This window comes from Fundulus heteroclitus, chromosome 2 (assembly GCF_011125445.2).
Source record: "Fundulus heteroclitus isolate FHET01 chromosome 2, MU-UCD_Fhet_4.1, whole genome shotgun sequence".
NCBI classification, from domain to species: domain Eukaryota; kingdom Metazoa; phylum Chordata; class Actinopteri; order Cyprinodontiformes; family Fundulidae; genus Fundulus; species Fundulus heteroclitus.
Window position 1 is genome coordinate 14,674,741 of NC_046362.1, and position 9,526 is coordinate 14,684,266.

A 9,526-nucleotide genomic window follows, 5' to 3' on the forward strand; every position below is an offset into this window, starting at 1 on the left:
TTCATGTCTCTCTATGATTGTCTTGAAAGCATAAGTATGAATTTCCTTTGCATCAAATAAACTATTGGTATAATTTAAGGATCAAAACCAAGCACCTTGGTTGCATCCAGGGTAGTATTTATAGTGGAGAATATGAGATTTGAGACGGGTAACGTACATTTTATGTACTTGAAAACTGTGGTCTGTGACAGACTGGCGACCTGTCCAGAGAGTACCCCGCCTTTCACCCAGTGAACGCTGGAGATAGACAACAGCACCCCCCGCAACCCCATGAGGGATTAAGCGGGTCAGAAAATGGATGGATGGATGGAAACTGTGGTCTGTGTTGCAGTTATTATGTAGGTCAAACTCATCAAAAGAATGTTACATAGAAACACAACAGATAACACAGAGGAAGATGGTTTTGCAAAAAGAAGCTGCCAGGGCTTATGGGTTAGGAGCTGTCATTATTTTACATAATAGAGTCAAGTCAAGCCAATTTTATTTATAAAGCACTGTAAAATCAGCAGGCACTGACCAAAGTGCTGAATAGATGGGATGAATGATTAAAGTAAATAAAAACATTCAACAATTTAGAGCAAATAAAGCAACAATTAAAAGTAAAAATAAATAATCCAAGTAAAAGAAGCCACATAAAATACAACACTGACAAGAAGAAAATAAATGATTGATTAACATACTTGTTCAAAAGCCAAAGAGAAGAGATTGGTCTTAAGAGCAGATTGAAAATATGTCAGTTGAAAAGGAGGATTTTCTAATTTGCAGCGGCATGATAATATTTTGTACCATAATTTGGGATTCCCAATGGCAAAAGCCAACAACAGCTGGTCAGCTGATCTGAGGGACCAAGCAGGGGCATTCAGGTCCAATAGGTCAGAACGGCAGGGAGTGGCAAGACCATTTATAGATTTAAAAACATGTAAAAGAATTTTAAAATGAACTCTAAAGTGGAGAGGCTACCAGTATAGAGAGGATAAAATGTGAGTAATATGCTCTCTCCTTCATGTTCCAATTAAAAGCCTTGCAGCACAATTTTGCACTGAAGGCGCAATAAGGAGCATTTACTAACTGTAAGGTACACAGAATTACACTAATCCAGCCAAGCTGTAACACAGGCCTGGATTACTGTTTTAAAGTCATCTTTTGACAAGATGCCTTTGATCTGCCCATCCATTTTAAAACCAAAGTTTGTAACCAAAGGCTTTCTAAAGCATTGCTCGTCAAACATTGTAAGTCTATGCAAGAGGAAAAGTTGTCTGTCTCATTAGGACTAAAAATTATCCTGATATAATTTATTTTCATTCAAATTTGTCAGAGGCAAATTATCATATCAAGACCCACTGAAATACATAATAAGGGGTTGGAAAACAGGATGATTGATGGGGGAGCAACAATTAAACCAGCCTTAAAAAGCAGAGAGAGCAATAAATGTTGCCACTTTCTTTGAACATAAGGGCTTGTTTAAAACACTCCAGCCTCAAATTCAAAATTTTTCAAAGAAACATGGGGCTCTTGACTCCTTTCATGAGATAATTTAAAAATCTCTCTCTCTCTCTCTCTCTCTCTCTCTCTCTCTCTCTCTCTCTCTCTCTCTCTCTCTATATATATATATATATATATATATATATATATATATATATATATATATATATATATATATATATATATATATATATATATGGCTTCTCTAAATTGTCCTTAGGTGTGAGTGTGTGTGTGTTAATGGTTGCTTGTCCTGTTTGTCTCTGTGTTGCCCTGTGACAGACTGGCGACCTGTCCAGGGTGTACCCTGCCTCTCGCCCAGTGAGCGCTGGAGATAGGCACCAGCAACCCCGGCGACCCCATGAGGGATTAAGTGGGTCAGAAAACAGATGGATGGATATATATATATATATATATATATATATATATATATATATATATATATATATATATATATATATATATATATCAAACACTAACTTTCATTTCAAGGCAGTTATTTGGTATCAGTGTATGACTGTGACTGTGAAAAAAGGCAAAGCAAACCACACCAAATCCTGTCTGTGCAGACAGGATGTCATTAGAGCATTAAAGCATTACGTGACAGGAGTGCCATCCTCGTCACTCATGCACACACATTTCCAGAAAATATCAATGTCTGTTTGCCTATGGATCGCATGGTAACTGGTAAGCTTGGCGTCTGATATTTAATGAACAATGCGTGTGTCCCCAGGTTTTCTAAGATGCTTCCAGCAATCCACAAAACAATTCGGCAAAAAGAAGAAAAAACTTTAAAGCTGCTGCCTTTTAGCTGCTCAATTCAGCTTATGTATTTTAAAACAGAAACAGCATCTTAAATAATATCCCTTATAGCAAATTAATCTCTTTCATAATATAATTTCTTATCTGAGCAAGCAGTAAGGGATTATTGTAGTGTTCGAAGTTAAGTCAGAGCATTTATCTGCCGTGTATCCAAACCCTTATCAGTCCCTTTAACAAATACCAGCAGATGATTGTTAAGTAATAATCAAAGAGCAGGATTACTAACAAAAACCAACCAGCTCCAGCTTGTACTCAGTCTGGTTTGTTTTTAGACGTGGTTTCAGCTTTCACTTCCTCATGAGAAGCACAGATTGCAAAACATCAGAATCAGATCATCAAATGAACTCTTCAAGCTATTGTTTAGAGCTTAAGGTAAACTGGAGTTTGTCTAAAGGCATTTGGCATCAAACTGGAAATAGGCCTTTACTTTAGAGACCACACACCTAAAAACGATACAGTGAAAAGGGGAAGCAGCATGTTTATCTGTCCAAACACAGAAAGTTTACTGTGAAAAAGCCAGTACTCCTAGAAAGAAGAATCATTTTTACACCTTGTATGCATTAACACAATCTCATGTAACAGCATTTGGGTTAAAGTCTTACCCAGATTATCCAAATTTTATATTTTTATCATGCATGCTGCAGTTCTGGAAACGTAAAGGTGATTAGCATGCAGAGTCCATGTATTAAACCAATAGGGCCCTTGTCCACTGACAGCATGAATGGCCTCTTCACATAGCGGCAGACTTTTATCTATAGCTGCTGCTCGATCTCTAAATATCATACATTGTTATTTCTCTACAAAAACATCAATAGTTATTTATTTAATAGCTGTGGATTAAGTAATAGTGCCTATTACTCTTATACCAATCTGAAAGGAAGAAATGATATAGGCATAAATGTTACTCTCTGGTCAAAGACATACAGTGTGCGTAAAGTTGCAGGTATGTACAAAAAGACACACAAAAAAACAAAACAGGTCGACACATTATTTCACTAATAGCTGTGAGAAATGTTGCTTTATTAAGGAGTTTCAGCAACATTTTTCCTTTTAATATACATGAAGTGTCACATAGATGCCTAGCACATGTGAATGTGGCAAAATAACTTCAGTGGACAAACTACATTTTTAACCAAGGCTATTATCTAATATTTTAAGCAGACTTGCAACTTATTAAAATATGGAGTTACCTCACCCCTATTAGGTACACATTATTAAAGCTTGAAATTGTATCCTCTAAAGACTGTTTACCTATGTCTGATTAGGGAGTTTTTGGAAGCACAAACAAAACGACGCATTTCTTGCATGTCGTGAGCACCTCCAAGGGCAAATATATCTTTGGATCACTCCAAGAAGGATGATTAGGACAAGGAAGGATGGTTCTTTTCTCAGTAAGAACACACATCGTGTTTATTTAGGGAGGACACACTGGTTTGTCAAATTAAATTGAAATACATGACACTGAAAGCCAAACTTATCTGTGTTGATATAAGCTGTTTAGCTTCCATCGCCTCTGATAAAGTAAATTAAGTTGCAGAGGCAGTTTAAACAGAAACTCAGCTCATACGCAGTTCAGACTTGACAGGAGAAGCCTCACATAATGCCAAAATATTTTTGGCATTTTGTGATAATCATAATCAGAAATTTATGATTTTTTAATTCTTTATGTGCATACAATCCATCAATTAACCATGATGGAAACCTACCTCCTGTAGTCATTGGGCAGGAGGCAAGGTTCTCCTGGACAGGTCCAATTTAGGGAAACATAGCAACACACACACACACACACACACACACACACCTAAGGGCGATTTAGAGAGACGAATTAGCCTAAGAGTCATGTTTTTAGACTGCAGGAGGAAGCCAGAATACCCAAAGATGCATAGGGAGAACATGCAAACTATATGCAGAAAGCCTCCAGGGCCCGGGACAACACAGTCTTTTTGGGCCCCCCTCTACACCTGCCACCACCACACACACACACACACACACACACACACCAAAAAAAGTCAACTTAGCTGTATACCTCATTCTCCTATGCTTTTTATTTTATTCAATAACCTGCTGTTTACAGAACTATTGTTTTTGTCCTCCAAACAAGTCTTAGATGACTTCACTTCAAAAATGTGGTTAGACCCTCTGAATCTGCGGGCAGTTCATTTGCCATCTCTGAGAAAGGCTTCCTTTTTGCCGTTAAACGCACAACATTCATTCGATCAGAATCAGTCATTTTTGTTGGCCATAACGCGGGATCATTGAAATCGACGCCGTGATCCGTCTCTGAGCCACTATGCTCAGACTCTCCGATCGGGCAGCAAATAAACGCATTGCGTTTCTTATCTGGCTCTGGATGGGCATCGTTCCTCTGCAATTCCGTTCCTGGACCTGTTCCTGACTCATCCTAAGTTTTAAAAAAAATATTTACTCATAAAATCCGTCTAGCCTTTGGTGTCATCTTCTGTTTTTCTCTCCTCTTTTCATTTCTTTGCGCAGGACATTTAAAAACCTGACATTCTTAGTTTGCAGCGAAATTAACTTTCAAAGTTGCAGCAATAATAATTGTTATTATTTGTCAATTATTATTGACAATAATAATTGTCCTAATGGTCAAACCATTCTATGTTGGGGTGGGGGGAGTTCTAATGGTCCCTTAAAACATATTACAGATACCTAATGCATATATATATGTATATATTTAGTTACTCTAATATTAAATATTTTCCACACAAATATTTTCAGAAAGATTACCTCTGCCTGTATTTTAATGGTCAGAATGTCAGTTTTGCCTCCCCCTCCATCCTGGGCCTGGGACAATGGACCCGTTTGCCCACCCCCCCCCCTGTCAGCAGGCGTGGTGCTACAAACTGCTCCACTTTATTGCAGACCAGTAGTATGCAATAAAATGGAATTTAAGAGATCTTACCAGCCCGGTGCCTAATCATTATCTCTGTGTAAAATACCTTATAACAAAAGTATTGATTCATCCAAAGTGACAGTCAAAGATAATGCACTAAAATACAGATGTAGAAAAAAACAATAACAAAAAATAAAATAAAGAAGTCAAAAACAATCAAAAACCCTTTTGAAAAATTCTAAAATAAACGACGTGCAAAAAATACAAGAAATGAAATCTCTGCCCCCCACCAAAGACTTCATAAAGTTATTAGCAAGGCATGCAGATATAAGATTAAAACTGAACTGATGTAGTCTGAAACAATCACCTGTGCTGAAATGTCTGACATGGAAAAGTATAACAATCGGCAGTAACTGCATGTTACCGATGATCGGCGTCAGTCTCTGTCATTGCTCCAATATATTTGAATTCAGTTTTAATCTCTTTCCTTTCCTGCTTTAATAAGGAAGAGTTATTCATATTTTACTTCACGGTACCGTTCAAATTTCCAGAAACACCCTCTACACACACAGATGGAAAAACACACATCAGCAAAACATTTCTGTGATAACAAGGCTTTGTGTTTGCTATGCATCAGCTCGATGGGTTCTGTTTGTGTAAAGGCAAAGAAAACAGACGTAGGGACAGCAACCAAAAACCAAACAGACAACTTTTTCTGGGACGGTTCCAAAATATACATCCAAAATATACATCCTGTTTCAATTGCAAACAGCTGATGGGGAAAGTAGCAAGTCAGGAAGTAAATGTTCACGCAAAAGCTAAAACTCAGTTGTCAAAATCACAGATGAGTTATTAAGGCATCAAGAAAAGTTTATTTTTAATTATGAATATTTACAGGTTAGAAAATGTTACTTGTCTGTGTAATTACAAAGCATAAACCACTTACCCTATCCATACGAGTGTGAAATTATTTTAAAATAAATAATCCATCGTTTACTGTCACTTAGAGAAACATATCAAAATTGTTGTAAAAAATGAAGTAATGTGTTTTATACTGTACCATTTCCGATCCTTGTTGCAAATATCAAGTCTAATTGAGTCTTTTTTTCAGTTATTTGTACTAGTTGTAGCTAATACATTGTGGCTTAGCTGGGAGCAGTGCTAAGGTGCTGAGTCAACAGAGAAATGTAAACCACACAAATGATTGCATGGAACAAACCAAAACTCAAATGTACACCAAAAAACAGAGGTAAATATCACGATAGAGAGACAACTCTTGACATAGACCAAGGTTTAAAAAAAAAAAATTGATAAACCGCTTTGTGACATGGTGTGGAAACAATCATCTCATTCTGAATGTAAACAAAACAAGGGAGATGATTGTAGATTTCATGAGAAACAGGAATAGGTCCAACACTATTACCATCCTGGGAAAATGGGAGAACTGGGCTTTTGTCAAATCAGCATGAAAATCCAAAAGACCCCCTGCAGAACATAATGGTGAGAAGAATAAACGCAAAAACATAGTCATCCCATATGTTGCTGGAGTCTCTGAAAAACTCAAGAGGATTTTCTCCAAACACAAAATCCCAGTACATTTCAAATCAAACAGGACCCTCAGACATAGGCTGGTGCATCCCAAGGACAAAACCCCCAAACCTAAGATGAGCGAAGTGGTGTATGCAGTTCAGTGCAGTGAGGAATGTTCTGATCTTTATATTGGAGAAACCAAACAACCTCTCCACAAACGCATGGCTCAACACAGGAGACATACCTCCTCAGGACAAGACTTTGCCGTCCACCTAAAATGTAAGGACAAAGGAAGGAAAAATTTTCACATTTTGGACAAAGAAGACAGATGGTTTGAAAGGGGTGTGAAGGAAGCCATCTACATTAAGAGAGAAAAATCAACCTTTAACAGAGAAGGAGGACTTGGTTCCAACTCTCAAAAACTTATAAAACAGCTATAGGGCTGATTCTGGCCAATCATCACCTTTATTCTCACCTCCATATGGGTGATCAAAAACATCACTTCTGTAAACCATGCCAATAACGACCCTAACGACTCCCCATTTCAGAGGCTTGGACCAGTTCCGGTTTGATCTGCATGTTATCTAAGCAATTACAAGGCCTTTGTTGGGCAGTACTATAAAGCTTGCTACTCCACACAACTCCAGACATTTTGAATAGAGAAAGCTGTCTGGTACATAGTCCATTCGTAGCTTCAGCAGTTCAGCAGTCTGAAGCATATGTGCAAATGTGTAAATGTGTAAATGTGCAGGTATACAAATGTATACCAGCTTCAGCTTCAGTGTCCTCAGTGGGGTAGCGGTCCCTGATGAAGTGGGTATAATCTCAGTTTTTTGTCCGTTTTTTTTTTTGTAACGCAGCCCAGAAAAATGCCCTGTATAGAAAATGCCCTGTTTTAGAAACAATCACATGAAAGACTGCTCTATTTAGTTTACCCACAAGTCGGTCAGTAATGTTTGCGTTGTGTCACATAGTTTCTGCTACTTGATCTCAGGGAAGAAGTATTATGAAATTACCAAACCAATACTGGCCCACAGACTAGTAAGAGACAGCTATACATTTGAGTGAACTATTCCTAATTCCTGAGTCCATGTATGGACTCTTTTGTAAGCTGATTAGCAACAGTTACTGTGGAACGGAGTGTGTCATTTTTATAAAATGAACATGACTTAATCAGGAGCAGTTTGTAGGTATTACTACTTGAAAGTAAAATACAGATAAGGCAAACATGGTGTTGCAGTTATTTTTTGAACATTTATTTACATAAAACACCTCAGATATAAATTCGACATCCTTGTTGATATTTCAGCTGAAATTGTTATCTTATCTTGAATAAAACTTTCTAATGGCATAAATCATGTACTGGGTTCTTTCAAGGTCTTAATTGCACTTTCTGTCGGGGCAGTGAGAGAAGTTTCGTCTCCTCTCTCCGTTTCTGCCGTTCGATGTTTCTTGCTCATGGTTTTTCATGTGCTCATATAAATTTGTTTTGTTTCCACTGCATTAAACCGGCTTTTTACAAACCATACAGCTTGATTTAATTTATGGTATTAAAATATAGCCAAACGGAGCTTCTTTCCCTCTTCATGATTCTCCGCTCTGGCGGTCCCTGTCTGTCTCTCTCCAAGTCTGAGCAGCAGTGCGGTTGTCTGTGGATCAGGTGGAGAGAGAGCTGAGTGGGCGGGCCAGGCTGAGCCTGCGTGCTGATTGGCTAGTGCCGCTGAGCCATGTGATGTTACCAGAGGGGAGGGGGAGCAGCAAAGTGCTGCGACACAGACGGAGAGGCTGATTAATCTGTGTAGAAGTGGGAGTACGCAATATAGACAGAAAAAAGGTGTGTATACGCCGTATACCCCTGTACCCCCTGGACTACACCCCTGAGTGTCCTGCTGTGTAACTAGAGCAGGGGTGTCTAAACTTTTTGGCACGTGGGCCGAAATTGTCAAGTCAAAAGTACTTGAGGGTCAAAAAATAACAACAATGAAAAATAACCCAAAAATCATGTTATGTATTTTTTCATCTGCTTTATAAGACATACTCATTTTAATTAAACAAATTATTCAGATTTTCTGAAGGAAAATTATGTTAAATCACTGTAGAGCCATAGCTAAAAAACGGGTTTTGCACATTTGCTTTATTAAAAGATGATCCCCCAGTTTGCAAATTATATTAGACTTAATTGATAGAAAAACAAAACTGAATTATTTTTCGTCTAACGATATGAGAGCAGGATTTAGGCCAGTACTTCTTTGATTTTTTTTTTTACTTTTAACAATTAAATATAGGTTCACTCTGAACCAGAGTGAACCTATATTTAATATTTACCCAATGTTGTCTACCAATCTTCATATATGCTGTTGTTCATGCTGTAGTTGTGATTGTCATGGTTATTGCAGTTGCACTGGTATTTTTATTCTTATAATTTAAAGGCACCAGAATTTGCACGTTATTAATACTTATTGCACAGTTTACAAACTTAATGAATCAGACATTATCATCAGTTGTTCAGTAATTGAGTAGCTTTTGCACCAAATATTATTTTACTGTTACTGTTAGAGTAATTTTTTTAATAAGTACAATTATTGGCAAATCTACCCACTGCTGGCCTTAAACATTAAATACATTAAATACATGTGGACACTTTTCAACAGTAAACTGTTCCAATATTTAAACCTCTTACAGCACAGCTTATGCAAACATTGTAGTATTGTCTTTTATTTGTAACTTGAAAATATCAAAAAATAAATAATTATACTATTTGTGTGCATAAACAAAAGAAAATTACAAGCGCACACAAAAAAGTCTCTTATTTACACTTTGAAAATCCAGGGTTTTTTA